Genomic DNA, 14,157 nt, shown 5'->3' with positions numbered 1-14,157 from the left:
CTCCTGTGCTCCTTTCTCTCCGGGAGCTTGACACCTCAAGCCTCCCTCTTCTGGGGTCCTTCCAATGCCTCTAAGCTGTTATTTTTTATATTTTTGTCCAGATTTTCTAATTGTTCTTTATGGGGGAGTTGTTTTGAAACAAGCCAGCTCAAAATTGTTGGAAATATAATTGGTTTGCCTATTTTTTTTTAAAGATTTATTTATTTATGCATACAAGAACTGGGGTATAGGCCAGATGCACGGTAGGGTGAGAGGATTCACCAGAGACAAAGTGGGGAACAGAACCAGCAGACTGACTGAAATACACTGCTGAGGGGAGCAGCAGGCGAGACAGGAGAGGTCTGCTGCACCATGCGGGTAGCTCCCTGGCCGAGGATCAAACTCATGCTGTAGAGGCTGCGGATGGCTTCATAGTGCTGTGCCCAACCCTTTGCACCACCAAGGAGGTCCTGGCTTGCCTATTTTTAAGGCATTTGAAAATATTGCCGAAATGCCCTCCATGGAAGGGGACACCATCTTTGCTCTTAGTTGTGGACAGAGAGCCTGTTCCTCCACTTCTCACCAACACTGGCATCACCGTCTACACTGGAGACAATTTATCTTTGTATCTCTGCAATTTGCTGTATTTTGAATGGCCAGGAGTTTGACTTTTTAAAATCTCTCTTGATCCCTAATGAGGTGAGACCTTATTTCCTATACTTATTATTTGTTTGTATTTACTCAACAGATTTTTTTTAGTACCTTCAGCTGGAACATTGTCAAACAGATCCAATGGGTGGAAACTGGAAAACACAAGCTATTGATGAGTTTGCAAACAGCAATCCCCCCTCACAAGTTCCCCCAGCCACCCCATCTATTAAAACACCCCCAAGGGCCTCCCTGGTGGTGCAGCGGTTGAGCGCTGGGTTGCAAAGCTGCCTCTGCGGTGCCAGTTCGATCCCCGGCTGCTCCCCGGCCACTGGAGGAGGGTCCCACATGGCGCACAGACCCCTCCAACCGCCTGCTGCTCCCCTCAGCAGTGTACTTCAGTCCTTCTGCCTGCTCTGCTCCCCACTCTGGCTCTGGTGAATTCTCTCACCCTCCTGCGCTTCTGACTGTACCCAGTGCTTGTATAAACAAAACAAACAAACAAACAAATAAATAAATAAAACATGCCTCTATTAAAAATAAATAAATAAAATAATTAATTAAAAAAAAATAAAACACCCCCAAGCCATCGGTGTCCACTCCTTAGGAAGGATCCCAAGGTGAATTTCCCTGTTTATGTTCAGTTTTGTGGGACAATGGAGTCACGAGCCCAAGGTTCCTGCTGATGCAAGGGGTGGCAGACCCTGAGCGTCAAGGATTCTGTAATAAATGCAGGGATACAGCCAGAGGCCGAGCCAACAGCCTCCCCGGGAGTAGGCAGGCATTCCCGTTTCTGCTCTTCATTTCAGTGACCATCCTCAAAACAGGCAAAGGAGAGCGTGGGTTTTGCAAGATTATTTCAACCCCGCTGTGTCCCGTGCCAAGCAGCCCATCTGGGATGGATTGTCTCCCAAACTCGCGCTCGGAAGGCCTCTCACGCATGGGGCGCGTAGGCAGCCTCTCCTATGGCAGAAAGTTTGTGTCGGAGCTTATTTTAGGTGTTTGCTGTCTAAATAATTCCCTTGGCATGTGCCAGAGCAGCTGTACTTGGGCACTTAATTAGTAATTTTTTAAATAAGGGAGTGGGTGAAAGCCATCTCAGTTTAGGCAGGGAGAAAGAAACCTTTCTGTTCTCCCCAATCCCGCAGTTACTCTCCCTTGTGGTCACCAAGACGACAGTTCTGGGGCCAGCTTTGGGCGCCCCACAACGGGGAGGGGGGGGGTTTCAAAAAGGGATTTCACAGTTCATGACCCCCCAGGCGGCTCCCATACGTTTATCCAGTAAATGTGTAATTGGGATTCCTGCTTGGGGACTGGAGTCTCTGTCGATGAGAACTTGAAGACCAACTTCCCACTGGTTCTAAATGGGCTTTTATAGCAGAGACTCCCAGATACAGGACATTTTTTCAAAGACTTTATACAGCAATTAACGGCTGTAAGCAAATACCCAAACCTCAGATCCTGACCCAGTGCCAAGTTCTTCATTGCTAGGGGAGACTCCAACAGCAGTGTTTGTTCTCTTAAGTTGCTCTAAATGGGGGATATTTCACACCCATAAATAACTTCTTGGGGGGCGGGGAATAGGAGGGGGGACAGGTGAGCCACAACAAGATATTTTTTGAAGAAGAGGAATAGTAAATTTATTATGCCTCAAGAAATTTCCAAGGATGTCCCATATATTCCTTGCAGGAAATACCCTGTAATTTTCCTTACTTCCATGCCAATTTTCCTTACTTTAATTTAATGAATGAGGCTTGCAGCGATCCCACGTTAGCACTCCTCTCTTTAACATTTTTTCCATATTGTTATTTGGAGACTGGCTTTCCCTGCGTCTCCTTCCCTCCCACATATGGTCGTTTGAGACCGGCTGCCCAGAAGGTCTCTGTGGATGGGGGTCCGTGATATGTGGGGGCAGACCCCTGGCCACAGCGGCCAAGTGTGCAGAGCAGCATAAACCCAGGACCCCCGCCAGTGTCCCCGTGTATGGTCGCCCAGTAGGGGTGGGAACTGGAGCCCCTTGGAGTCCTTGTTATTAAATAAGTTTCCCCTCTTGCCATGCTGGAAAGCAGAGAATGTTCTGTCACCCATTTCTACCCTGCATGACGGCCACTTGGGTGCACAGGCACATGGCCTGGAGAGGACACTTTTCATAAAAACTGTGTGCTTGGGGAAGGGACAGTGAGGCACCTGGACTTGGGATGTAATTGGTGACCACAAGGAGATCCTTCCGGCTCCAAGCACTGCCGTGGAAAACTCTTAATGTGAGTCTTCCCCCGATGTAAGCCTGGGGGTGAGCTGAGTACTCTGGGGCTCCAGCTTGTTGGTACCACACTTCATTCCTGTCAAGTACTGAACTGGCTGGCTCAGCTGCTGGGGGCTCCAGGTGAGGTGTTCCCCCGACCCCTCCCCCACTCCCCTCCCTCAGGCGCATACAAAACAAGAGGTTGCTTTTGTGATATCTAATCAAGCACCAGCTTTAGGGAGTATGGGGTCTTAGTTTGGTGGGTGGGCTCAAGGCCCACCGTTCCTCTACTTATTGGGTTACTTGTGCCTGGTGCCTCAGTTTCCCTACCTGACCTTGTTGTGAGAAGTAAGTGAACATTAGCTAAAGGGCCCAGCATGCCATGCGCATTCAATAGATGTCAGCTGTTGCTGGCATTTGACTTCTTAGGTAAGAATAAGGACCATGACATTTGATTTGATGAATGCATCAGAGGCAGAAGGAGGGGAGATGGCAGACAGGATGTGAGAAAGGCAGGAGGTGGGACCACCAAGATGAAGGGGGTCATGATGAAGGTCAGCCAGAGGCTGCACCCCAGGAGGAGGAGTGAGAAGGTCCAGTCCTTCCTGCCAGGCCGGTTCTAGGAGTCCCCCCCAGGCCCATCCCTCGCACCCCTCCCCACTAACACCTGCCATTCCAGTCCCTCCAAGGGCGGGGCCAGGGGCTCCTGTGTCTCCAAATCTGTCCTCCACCCCCAGGGCCCTTCGCTCTCCTGGGCAGAGTTGTTCCAAAGCCCACCTGGACTAGCCTGGCAGATTCATGCCTCTCTGTCCTGACTGCAGGCTCAGGGGAGGCCCATCTGAGCAGGGGTCTGGACAGGGACTCACTCAGTCCTGGCCCGTGTGCTGGGGGCTGCTTTCTACCAGTGGCGAGGGCTGGAGGAAGGACAGGGCACAGGAAGTCCTTCTGGAGAGCTGCTGTTCTCAGGCTGTCTGGAGCCCAGAGTCCCTGCGACGAGGCCCAGAGCAGCGTGTGGACAGTCAGTGCTTCAGGCCTCATGGATTCCAGGCGAGGAGCATGAGGCCTCCCAGACTCTCCCAAGTTCCCGATCTGTGCCTGACAGCAGGGAGAGATCCAGCACCTCAGGAGGGAGATAGCAAATGCCAGGGGTGGTGTCCCTGTACTAGCAGGGCAAACCCACCTCCCCCCGGGGAGGTGCCCAGCTAGATGGTCTTGTCTAGACCTCAGCTCACTGCAAGCCTGTCTCTCTCTGCCCTGCTCCCCGCACCTCAGCCTCCAGCTCCCTGAGGGTCCAGTGGTCTTTCTGTGCCTAGGGAGACCCTCCCCATCGGCCCTTCATCCCCAGGAGTAGCCCGAGTCCTTGCGTCCTCCAGTCTGTTCTCAGGGACCCTGGCTGCTCTCTCAGAACTGGGGTGGCCACTTGGGGATGCCCTGGGAGCTCCTTCATAATCACAGACTTTTGTGGTGCAGGGTTCATAATCTGAGTGGGGAAGAGACCCTGGCCTGCCCATTCTGAGCAGGCAGCCACGGTGGGCTGCCCCCAGCCAGCGAGCCCTCAAGCCATCCCTCCGCATCCTGGCTGGCCAGCTTGGCCCTCAAGTGTGGAAACTCCATCAGACCAGTGTGAGGGGACTGGCCTGTGGGAGGACAGTGTCCATCCTGCCTAAAGCCACGGGAGATGAACGCATTGTTCATAGAGAACAGAAGAGGAATAGGAGACTGAGGATGTAGACATCTTGTCAAGGAATTTTATGGAGAAGGAAAGAAATGGGGCAGGAAGGGAAGGAAGGAGCGAGGCCAGGGAGGATTTGGGACGCTGGCTCTGGTCTTGAGTCATGAGAAAGAGAAAAAACCACGTGTTTGCAGCTAGTGGACTTGATCCAGGAGAGAGTCAAAAATCACTGGGCTGGAGAGGGAGGCCTGCTGGAGGGGTGTTCTGGAGCAGCCAAGAAGCGGGATCGAGGGCCAAGAGGCAGCCTCTGCCTGGAGGGTGGGTGTCCCCAAACAGGAAGGAATTGCGGAGCCTGGTGGTCTGGATTTGGGAGTGGAGGGCCCGGGCCCAGGCCCAGCACCCAGCTGTCTCAGTTCCTGTCTTTTTTGCCATGTCACCTGGACACCATGGACCCTTGCTAGACCCACCCTATAGCTGGAAAAAGGGGGGCTTTGGGGACTGACCTGCAAACCCTGTCTATGCAGAGTCAAAGATGTAGCAGCGGTGGGCCCCCCCTTTCAGTGTCTCCTTCAGGGAAGCCACCCCTGAGTGGCCCCTGGCAGGGGGCAGGGATGTAGCCTCCGCCTCTTGCGGCAGGAAGGGTGCTGGAGCTTGTCGCAGTGGCCCTGTGGGTGTACAGCACGCACCCCTGAAAGGACAATGGCCAAAGGCAGGTTAGCTCCCAGGGTCACCTTGCCAGCCAGTTGCTCTGGTCCCTGGATCCTAAAGGCATTTTCTCCTGGTCAGATTCCCAATTCCCAAAGGTAATTTGATTCTTTCACTCTGTGTCCCTAAAAGGCACTGCCTGCTGGTGCCCTTTTTGCAAATCAACAAAGGTCAGGAGGAAAATCTGCAGGTTTGCTTCCTGGCCTGCCACTTGTTGCACCTAGAACATTCCAGAAGGTGAGGCATTTTCCTCCCATTTTAGAATGATCATCTGGGCCTCCTTTCAATCTGGTCCTACCTGTGCCCCAAATCAGTAACCCTTAGCCAGTGCCCACATTCCCACCCCCAGGGGAGCCAGAGGACCAGGAGGGGGTCTTCTGAGGGGCTGCCCTTCCATGCCACTGGTATGGGGGAAGGGCTCTTGTCTCCCTTTCCTCTGTCCTCCCACTCTTGTGTTCTTTCCATTTACACGATGTTTTTTCTCTAATCTTGGCTTTGGTTTTGGTGCATAGCTTCCATCCCTATTTAAACTTTTGAAAAAGCAACTCAAACCCAATACACAAATGAGGAATGTAGCTAAAAACGGGAGACGTGAAGAGAAACTTTTTTTTCTAAGTCAGTGCAAATATTTTTGGAATTCAATTTTCCTTAGAAAAAACGACTTGCAGACAGAGAGTCTGCATCCTGTGTTTGAGCACCCGTGGCCTCTGGTGTCTTTATTTGTAAACCTAACATGGTGATCTCTGACTCCACAAACGTGTTTTTCCCGCCTAGAAAATGAGAACCACGGCCCTCTCTTCCTCCTTCCAGCCTCTTCTTCATGCCCTCGCCTTCTGCTCTCCACCTGCTTTCATCTTCTTGGGTGACTGTGGGGAAATTAGATGACACCTTAGGGGAAACACTGAGAGCTTCGAGACAGTGAGCGCCCATGAGCCTGGGACGGCTGCTTAATTCCCCAGTCAATTTCAGCCTAAGCTTCCTGCAGGTGCTGGTGCACACGCTACAGCTTCGAGAAAGCAGAGAAACACAGGGCCGCCTGCGACCGGGAGCAGCCGTCAGTCATGTGAATAGTTACGTGCCGCCTCCTGGCATGGTTCACTCTTCGGAGATGTTCAAAAGGTGACAGAGATAAATCTTCCTTTCCCAGTCATTGGGCCACCCCCAGGATGGTGCCACATGACCAGAGACCCCTCTCCGGTCATAACCAGCACTGGCTGGTTACCCCATAAATAAAGGTGCCCCATAATGTCAGGAGTTGGGGTGAAAGTAGCAGTTGTTTTCATGGCGGGGGCATGGTGTGTGGTGGTGGTGGGGGGGTGTCAAGGGTCAGAATGCACGTAGCAGGCTCCCAACCCTGGATCATTCCATTTTCCTTACTGGATATTGTCAACCCCCTAAAAGTACAGCCACAGGTTACTGTTCAACTATCACATTTCCATAAATGTGTGAATCATGCAGGCTGCCAGAGAGAAGGCTGGCACCGGAGACCATCGCTAGGACATTCTGGGAAGATGCAGGCTGAAGCGTTCACGGTGGTGATGGGCCTCCGGGCAGAGGAAGACCAGGGGGCTGCGCAGGTCGGATTGTGGCTGCATTTCTTTCCTTCCTAAATCCCCCTAAAGCTCCCTTCTGTCTTCAGAGTTTAAAGTGCAAAATAGCTGCTCATTCAAAGTTTGTTGACTAAGGAGGATTCTTTGTTTAGGATTCACACTTGAATAGAAGCAGTGGGAGCTAAGCCTTTCTTTTCTCTCCCACCTCCTTTATCTCCCATGGCGGAATCTCCAAAGAACCCAAACCCATCAGGTGAGTTTTGTTTTTGATCTAAAATAACCTGGCATGAAACCCAATTGTCATATCACTGGTCTCTGCTTGGGGCTCCAACGGTAGATTATAGGGAATATTCTGGAGTCGAGGCCACACAGGCAGGGCGCCAGGGTCGCCATGTCAGCATGTCCACTTCCGCCCACCCCTGTGTCCTGATGCTGCCAAGGGTGCTATTTTCAAGGGGGCTGATAGGGGAAGGGTGCAGAGGGGCCAAGAGTCACAGCTGCCCTACAAGGAACTCTCCTTGGCAGGAGAGTGGCAAGGGGCTGTCGGGGCGACCCTGAAGCCATGGATCTCCTGAACTCGCTCTGGGCTCAGGGCAGCTTGGGGGCAGGGTCCCCAGCAGGCCTACATCTTACCTCAAGGGTGGAACTGGATGAGGATGGATGGTGCTCTCATCCTGTCTCTTCCTTGGTGAACCTCACCCGACCCTCTTCTCTCCCAGGTTAGGCACTGACAGAGGGAGTATCCTGGGCCCTCAAGCTTGCACACTCTAGAGGGGTCTGGCCATCTGTGGGCACAAAAGCAAAGCTTACTTAGTGTGAAAGAACTTTAGTGAAATCAGTGTGTGTGCATAGAGAAGAAAGGATAATAGTTTCCCAATAAAACACCCAGTGTTACCCATGCCTTCATGGGTAAATACCCAGCTAAACAAGATTGGCCTGAAGTGGGGCCGCTGAGACCCAAAAGCTTGCCACAAATCCAAGGCACCTACTGGTGGGGAACTGTAGGAAAGTGGCAGAAGGAGCCAGGTAAGTCTGGAGGGAAAGGAGCAAAGTTAAAGTGCAAGTCAAGATAGTGGCTGCATTGTTACCTCCCCATGTGACTCTCACCCAAGTGTCTCTACATGTGTCTCCTCCAAGCCCCCCAAGTCCCTGGTGCAAAGCTGAGAAGCAAGCAAGCCCTTCTTCTGCCTTCTTTTGTATATCAATAGCTTTACCTGGTCACTCAGCTCCAGCCAGTTCCCAGGAGCTAGTCAGGGTGGCTGCATGTAAGTGGGGGCAGGGAGCATGGTACCTCCCCCATTTATGGAGATGCCTCTGTCACAATTGCTGGGCCTCCCTGTCTTCCCAGAGAGGATCCAGGGACCCCAGCCCCTTTCCTTTCTGACTGGCAACCTGAGGACCCCAGAGTGTATCACCCCCCAAGGCTGACATGCACCAGCTTCTCAAAACTGCAGCACCAAGTCCAAAGGCAACCTGGACCCAGTGTGTTCACAAGTGGCTGTCCAGAGAGCTGCTGTCCTTCCTCGGGGAATCACGGGAATGGCAGGTCTGTCACACGGGCCACATGCTCGGGTCTTCTCTACCCACCTTCTTTCACACCCCATTACTCTAAAGTCACCCACCAGGAACTACTGAACCCACCATGGTCACCACAGCTGTGCTCCTGAATTATTGCAAACAGCCTCGACCTTGCCTCCTTGCACCCCTTCATGCCCTGCACTCCTGCCTCAACACTCAGAGAGGGGGACTGTGTCACAAAGGCCATTGCTATTCCAAGCCCCCCTGGGATCCCTGGCTCCTGCAGTCAGAGGCTAAGCCCCTCCAATGCCGAGAGGCTGAGGGACCCCACCCTGCTCTGCTCCCCCCAACCCCAACCTCATTTCCTTCAGTGTTTACTCAGATTTCTCCATCTTGGAGACTCCCCACCACCACATTTAAACTGCCATTTTGGCGGGTTGGAAGGGACTGCTCACTCTCCTGCTTTGTTTTCCCTCATCATCACGTGTGCGCCTCTGTGTATTTTACTGAAGTGCCCTGTTTATGTCTGCCTCTCCTGTTGGGATGGAGCTGTGTCCACTCCAAGAAGACAGGGCCGTGTCTATTTTGTCCACCCATCGTCTCAGGGCCCAGACCGGAGCCAGACACACAGCTGGCTCTGGGCCAGTGAACTTCAGGGAAGCCTCAGTCCCGCTCTGGTGTCGCCCGCCCTCGCCAGCCCAGGGGGCCCAGCTGAAGTGGCTCTCTGTCTCTTGAAGATTTGGGTCCAGCACAGTGCAAGGCAGGATGGACCCATCAACAAGCCAAAGTGTCCTGCTCAGCGTTCTTGAGTCACACATGAAACGAGGCCACGAGGGGGGCTGGTTAGTATTGAGGAGCAGCAACAAAAAAGACGGGGGTCCCCACAGCCATTCCTTGGAGGACCGTGTCAGAGACATGACCTCAAAGCTGGTCTTGGGGGGCCTCCCCGGTGGCGCAGCGGTTGAGCGCTGGGTTGCAAAGCTGCCTGCAGCCTCGGCAGCGCCGGTTCAATCCCCGGCTGCTCCCCGGCCACCGGAGGAGGGTCCCACATGGCGCGCAGACCTCTCCTGCCGCCCGCTGCTCCCCTCAGCAGTGTACTTCGGTCCTTCTGTCTACTCTGCTCCCTGCTCTGACTCTGGTGAATTCTCTCACCCTCCCGTGCTTCTGACTGTACCCAGTGCTTGTATAAATAAATAAATAAATCTTAAAAAAAAAAAAAAAAAAAAAAGCTGGTCTTGGGAAACTGTGAGGTCTTCAGGATTTTGCAAGGCTGGTCCTCGGGATGAAGACATCAGACAGGGAGGGAAGGGTGCCTCGGGGTCAGGGCCAGAGAACTGGCAGCCAGGCCCCTCGCACTGGCTAGCAAGTCCCTTAACCTCTCTGCGCCTTGCTCACTTCACCTGCAAAATGGGGTAGTAATGCTACTTGTCTCATAGGATTGTGGTGAACATTAAATCACACACACACACACACACACACACACACACACACCCTGTAGTTTTGAACAGAGTCTGGCATGAAGTAAATGTCATCCAAGTATTTGCTATTAATATTGTACAAGCATATATAAGATGATGCCAAAAAACTAATTAACAATGGATTCCTTCATCTTTCATTGTAAAAAGTAGCTTCATAGTTGCCTATCAGGGATATTTTTTAATATAGGACAAGATGAACTTTAATGAATCTTTATATATTTTGTTTCATTTTTAAAAGAAAGTTCCAGTCGAGTCTTTTTTCCCCACTACCCCCTGTGACATGCGGTCAGCTGTTATGTGGATTCACGCCGGTGACTTTACACGGGCCCAGCGACAGCCAGGTGAGTCAGGGCTGCCGGGAAGCGTGTTTTCGGAAAAGGGCAGGGCCAGGGAAGGGGGATGCGAGGCCCAGTCTACAGAGTTCCTCAAACGGGCCTGAAAGTGGGCTCAGTGGCTTCCATGGCTGCCTCGTTCACTTATTCATCCAACCTCTTCATTGAGTTTGTCCTGCGCTTAGAATCCAGCTGCTCTTGGAGAGGGGCAGGGAGAGAAAAGATTGAGACCAGGCAGGGGCTACTGTTAACATCCCCCTCCACACCCCCAGCATCAACTCTGGAGACCCCTAGGACAAGGAGAGGGAGGGAATACAAACTAGGAAGCCCTGGGGAGACCCACTGTGGGAGGTAGTGACGGAGAACTAGAGCTGGGTACAGCTGCCAGGGCCAAGGGCAGAGGGCAGCAGGGGGTGGTGGTTGGGAGAGTAAAGGAGCTGTGTTCTGTCTCTGCCCCACTTCCCCTTGGGGGATCCCTTTTGTTCTGACATGGATTCCAGTAGCCCAACCCGGCAGTCCTAAGTTGGGTAGGGCTCCATCAGGGTGAGCTCAATCCCAGAGAGGAGGGGTCAGTGGAGAGTGAGGGTCAGTGGAGAATGAGGGTCAGTGAGCAGCTGATGGGAGCTGGGTACCGTCAGGTCAGCCTACATTGGACCCCTTCCCCTCTCTAGTCCCCAGGGATGCCACCTGGAAAAATCACCTCCTCTCATTGGGGCTACCCACATTTATGAGTTTAAGGAAACTTCTAGTGGAGCAGCAGCAAATGAGGGTGATCAGAGGAATTCTGTGGCCTTCAGGTCAGCCCTCCTTCTCATGAACCCCTTCCTCCAGGAGACATGCAGACACCCACATGAGCACCCAGGCCTCAGCTCCTGCCCTGGAACCTGTCCTCAAACAGGGTAGCAACACCTCCAGGAGAACAGGTGCCCAGATCAAAGGCAAATGCATGTTCAGGGTCCACAGCATCTCTCAGTGTGGCCCAAACCACAGTCACCCCACAGGGAACAGAACTTTCTGGTGGACCCAGAAAATAGAGTCACTGCTATAAGTATTCTCAGCCAAGGGAGGGTAGTGCATATAAAGCAGAAACAAGGAGTCATAGTAAGAAGCAAAGGGTGGAAAATACATCTGTTCACAGATGTTTCTGGCAGGATGTTCTGGGTGGGGAGGGGCTGCCATGTGCTGGCGTCTGTCCTGGGGCAGGGGTGACCAACTGTGGAGGGCTGTGTGGGATTCTAGGGCCCTGTCAGAGGGAAAGGCCAAGATGTGCACAGAAACAGGAATCAGCCTTAAGGGCATGGGTGTTGAATGAAAATAAGAAACAAACATGGCAAAGAGTGCAACATGATTTATACAAATTCAAACATAAGACATCACTGTCAGCAGATGAGTGGGTAGCCAAAAACGTGGCATACAGACTTGCATCCCTGAGTGACAGGTAGAGGTGTGTTCTGAGAAATATGGTACTAGGTGATGTTTATTGTTGTGTGAACATCATAGAGTAAAATTACACAAACCCAAATCTTATGTATGGCCTACAACACACCTGGGCTGCATGGTTTAGCTGATTGAGACCACCATCCATCAGTCTATGGTTGACTGAAACATTACAGAACAACACACAACTGTATTTCGTGTGGAATATTATTCAGCTCTGAAAAGGAAGGGGATTCCAACAATTCTGATAAGGTGGTTGAACCTTAAGACAGTATATTGAGGGAAATAACACAGTCACAAAAGGACACATCCTGTATGATTCCACTCCTGGAAGAGTCCAAGTCATGAAGACAGAAGGCAGAAGGGTAGTAGTGGTCAGGGCTAGGTGAGGAGAGTGGGAGTTAGTATTTAATGATACAGTTTCAGTTTTGCAAGATGGATGCCGGTGATGGTAGCCCAACAGTGTGAATGTGGTTAGTGCCACTGAGCAGCACACTTAAAAATGGCTAAAATGCTAAATTTTGGGTTAGATGTATCTTACCATAATAAACAATATCTTAAAGGTAAACAACCAACCAAAGCCAACTCCGTGTGCTGTACAGGACACACCACAGTAGACATTCAAGGACACTGAGGGCATAAGGGGGATGGCAGACAAATTAGCCAACGACCCACAGTGCAGGGCAGAGTGGCCCTGTGCCCTACCTAGAGAGCAGCACCCAGGTCCTTACTGAGGGGGGAGCAGCTGGCTACTTGGGCCACGGGGTTGCAGACCGAGTCACCGACCTCAACCTGGTACCCAGCCCGCCCCCTTACCAGCCCTTTCAAAATCCTGCCCGGGTTTGCCTTTTCAAACTGCTCTCTGCTTTCCCTTCTCCTCTGCTTAGCCTGGCAGCATGGACCCCAAGTGCCAGCTGCCCCCGAAGCTCATCCCAGCCTCACAGTCTACCTTCCCCACCCTCACAGCCACAGCCAAGCACACTCCTCCGCCACTGGTGGGGGCGAAGAGAGCTGGGGGCCCACCTTCCATGTCCACAGGTGCTCAGTGCATTTGTGTTGAGTGAGAATGAATGAAGGGAACAGAGAAGGAGACCGCTCTTGGCCTGGAAAAACGACACTGTATTTTCCCTTCAGGGGATGGTAGGGGATGACTCTTCCCAAATCTGGTGGGATTTACCTCACAAAATATTCAAGGGTGTCAGAATTACCATGTTCCCTATTTTTCAATGTCTGGTCTTGATATTTATTTAAACGGCCATTCTGCCTGCTGACAGGGGCTTCATCTCAGCCAAGGCAGGGAGGTCCTCGAGGCTGCGTCTGACCTGGCCCTCTCTACACGACCTCCTTCTCTGTCACAGTTCTCGATGGCATGAGGCTCGGCCAGGGGTAGAGTCATCCTGTAGAAATTGTGTGTGATTCATCACTCAGTGAAGCCAGGCCAGAGCTGCACACCTGGCCCTCTGGCCACTGGAAAAAGGTGAAAGGCTTCTGTGAAGTGGCAAACACAGGCACCTGCTCTACCCCTTCTGGGCTGGCCAGTCTGTTTCCAACCCTATGAGACTGACGGAGGTTGCCACCCAGGCTTCAAGAACACTATGCCAAACTTTGATTGACATGTGCAACTTCTGGAAAAAGTCCATTAAAATCGCCAGCAAGAGCTGGGGGGAGTGCAGTTTGGGACAGGCCGGTCCTCACATGGGCCAAGAGGTCAGAGGCTGAGTGTTAGGCCAAATGGGCCTGGGGTACCCTAGGGCAGGAGGGGCCTCCTCTGACAGTCTCACAGGGCCAGCCCATGACAGTGGCTGCCTAACAACTGGGTAATTATCTGACAAACACGGAAGAAGAGAAGACCAAGTGATTGACCCCAGGGGTCAAGGTAAGCACATATCTGCCTTCAGGCTTTTATAGAGAGTAGAAGGTCTTGCTTCCTATCAAGATAGCTGAATCCCCCAAAGTGACAAGACTGTTCTGATGCTGGACAACCATAAAATAAATATAGTTCACAGAAACAAAATGACCAAATGATCTGTGAGTGATCATGGAAGTTTCTAGACCCTATGGACATCTCCGACCCTGGGCCAGAGTAATTGCTGACTGCTGTTGTCATTTTTTTTACCCCCTTCAAGTGTTCTTTCAAATTTCTGATTTTCAGAATTATGCTGTGAACGCAGAAAAGATTGTTCTGATACCTTCAAGAGCCTCATACCCATTTGTTCTCAGAATATAAAAATGTATTTATGCTGTAAAACCCAAGGCTATATCTTTCCAAATATGGGCTCTAGTAAACTAAAGTTATTTCAACAAGGGTAAATATGTGGGGCCCTGATTCTTGAACAGATTCATCATAGTGGAATGCTGCTCAACATTTCATCCTTTATAATAAATGGCCAGGTGTGTAAACAACCCGCTGGAGAGTCATCCATGACTCAGGGTCAACTGTGGTTTGGGTAGGATGGACATGCCCCAAGGTAGCCAGGACTGTGAGCTACCACTGTTGGGCAACTTCATGATCAATGTCCTGGATGATGAAACAGGAGGTGAGTTTCTGAGAGTCGCAGATGGTCTCACTGTGGCTCCTTGGAGACTTGGAATTTGA

At 51.7% G+C, this 14,157-nt stretch overlaps 1 long non-coding RNA gene across 2 annotated transcripts; it reads right to left on the bottom strand.

The window, feature by feature from the left end:
• Positions 1–5,191: 5,191 nt before the first annotated feature.
• On the bottom strand, positions 5,192–8,089 carry LOC119245190 (uncharacterized). 2 transcript variants are annotated; one of them, XR_008551914.1, is made up of 3 exons: positions 8,011–8,089; positions 7,430–7,581; positions 5,192–5,229 (listed from the first exon to the last, which is right to left on the bottom strand). It is a non-coding gene; the product is annotated as an uncharacterized LOC119245190 (long non-coding RNA). The 2 variants fall into 2 exon arrangements; XR_005125194.2 differs by lacking the exon at positions 5,192–5,229 and adding an exon at positions 5,952–6,112.
• Positions 8,090–14,157: the final 6,068 nt, after the last annotated feature.

The sequence above is a fragment of the Talpa occidentalis genome, unplaced genomic scaffold (genome assembly GCF_014898055.3).
Source record: "Talpa occidentalis isolate TD23 unplaced genomic scaffold, MPIMG_talOcc4v2.1 talOcc4.14, whole genome shotgun sequence".
NCBI lineage: Eukaryota > Metazoa > Chordata > Mammalia > Eulipotyphla > Talpidae > Talpa > Talpa occidentalis.
The sequence above is the reverse complement of the archived record's forward strand: the minus strand, read 5'-3'. Positions and strand labels throughout refer to the sequence as shown.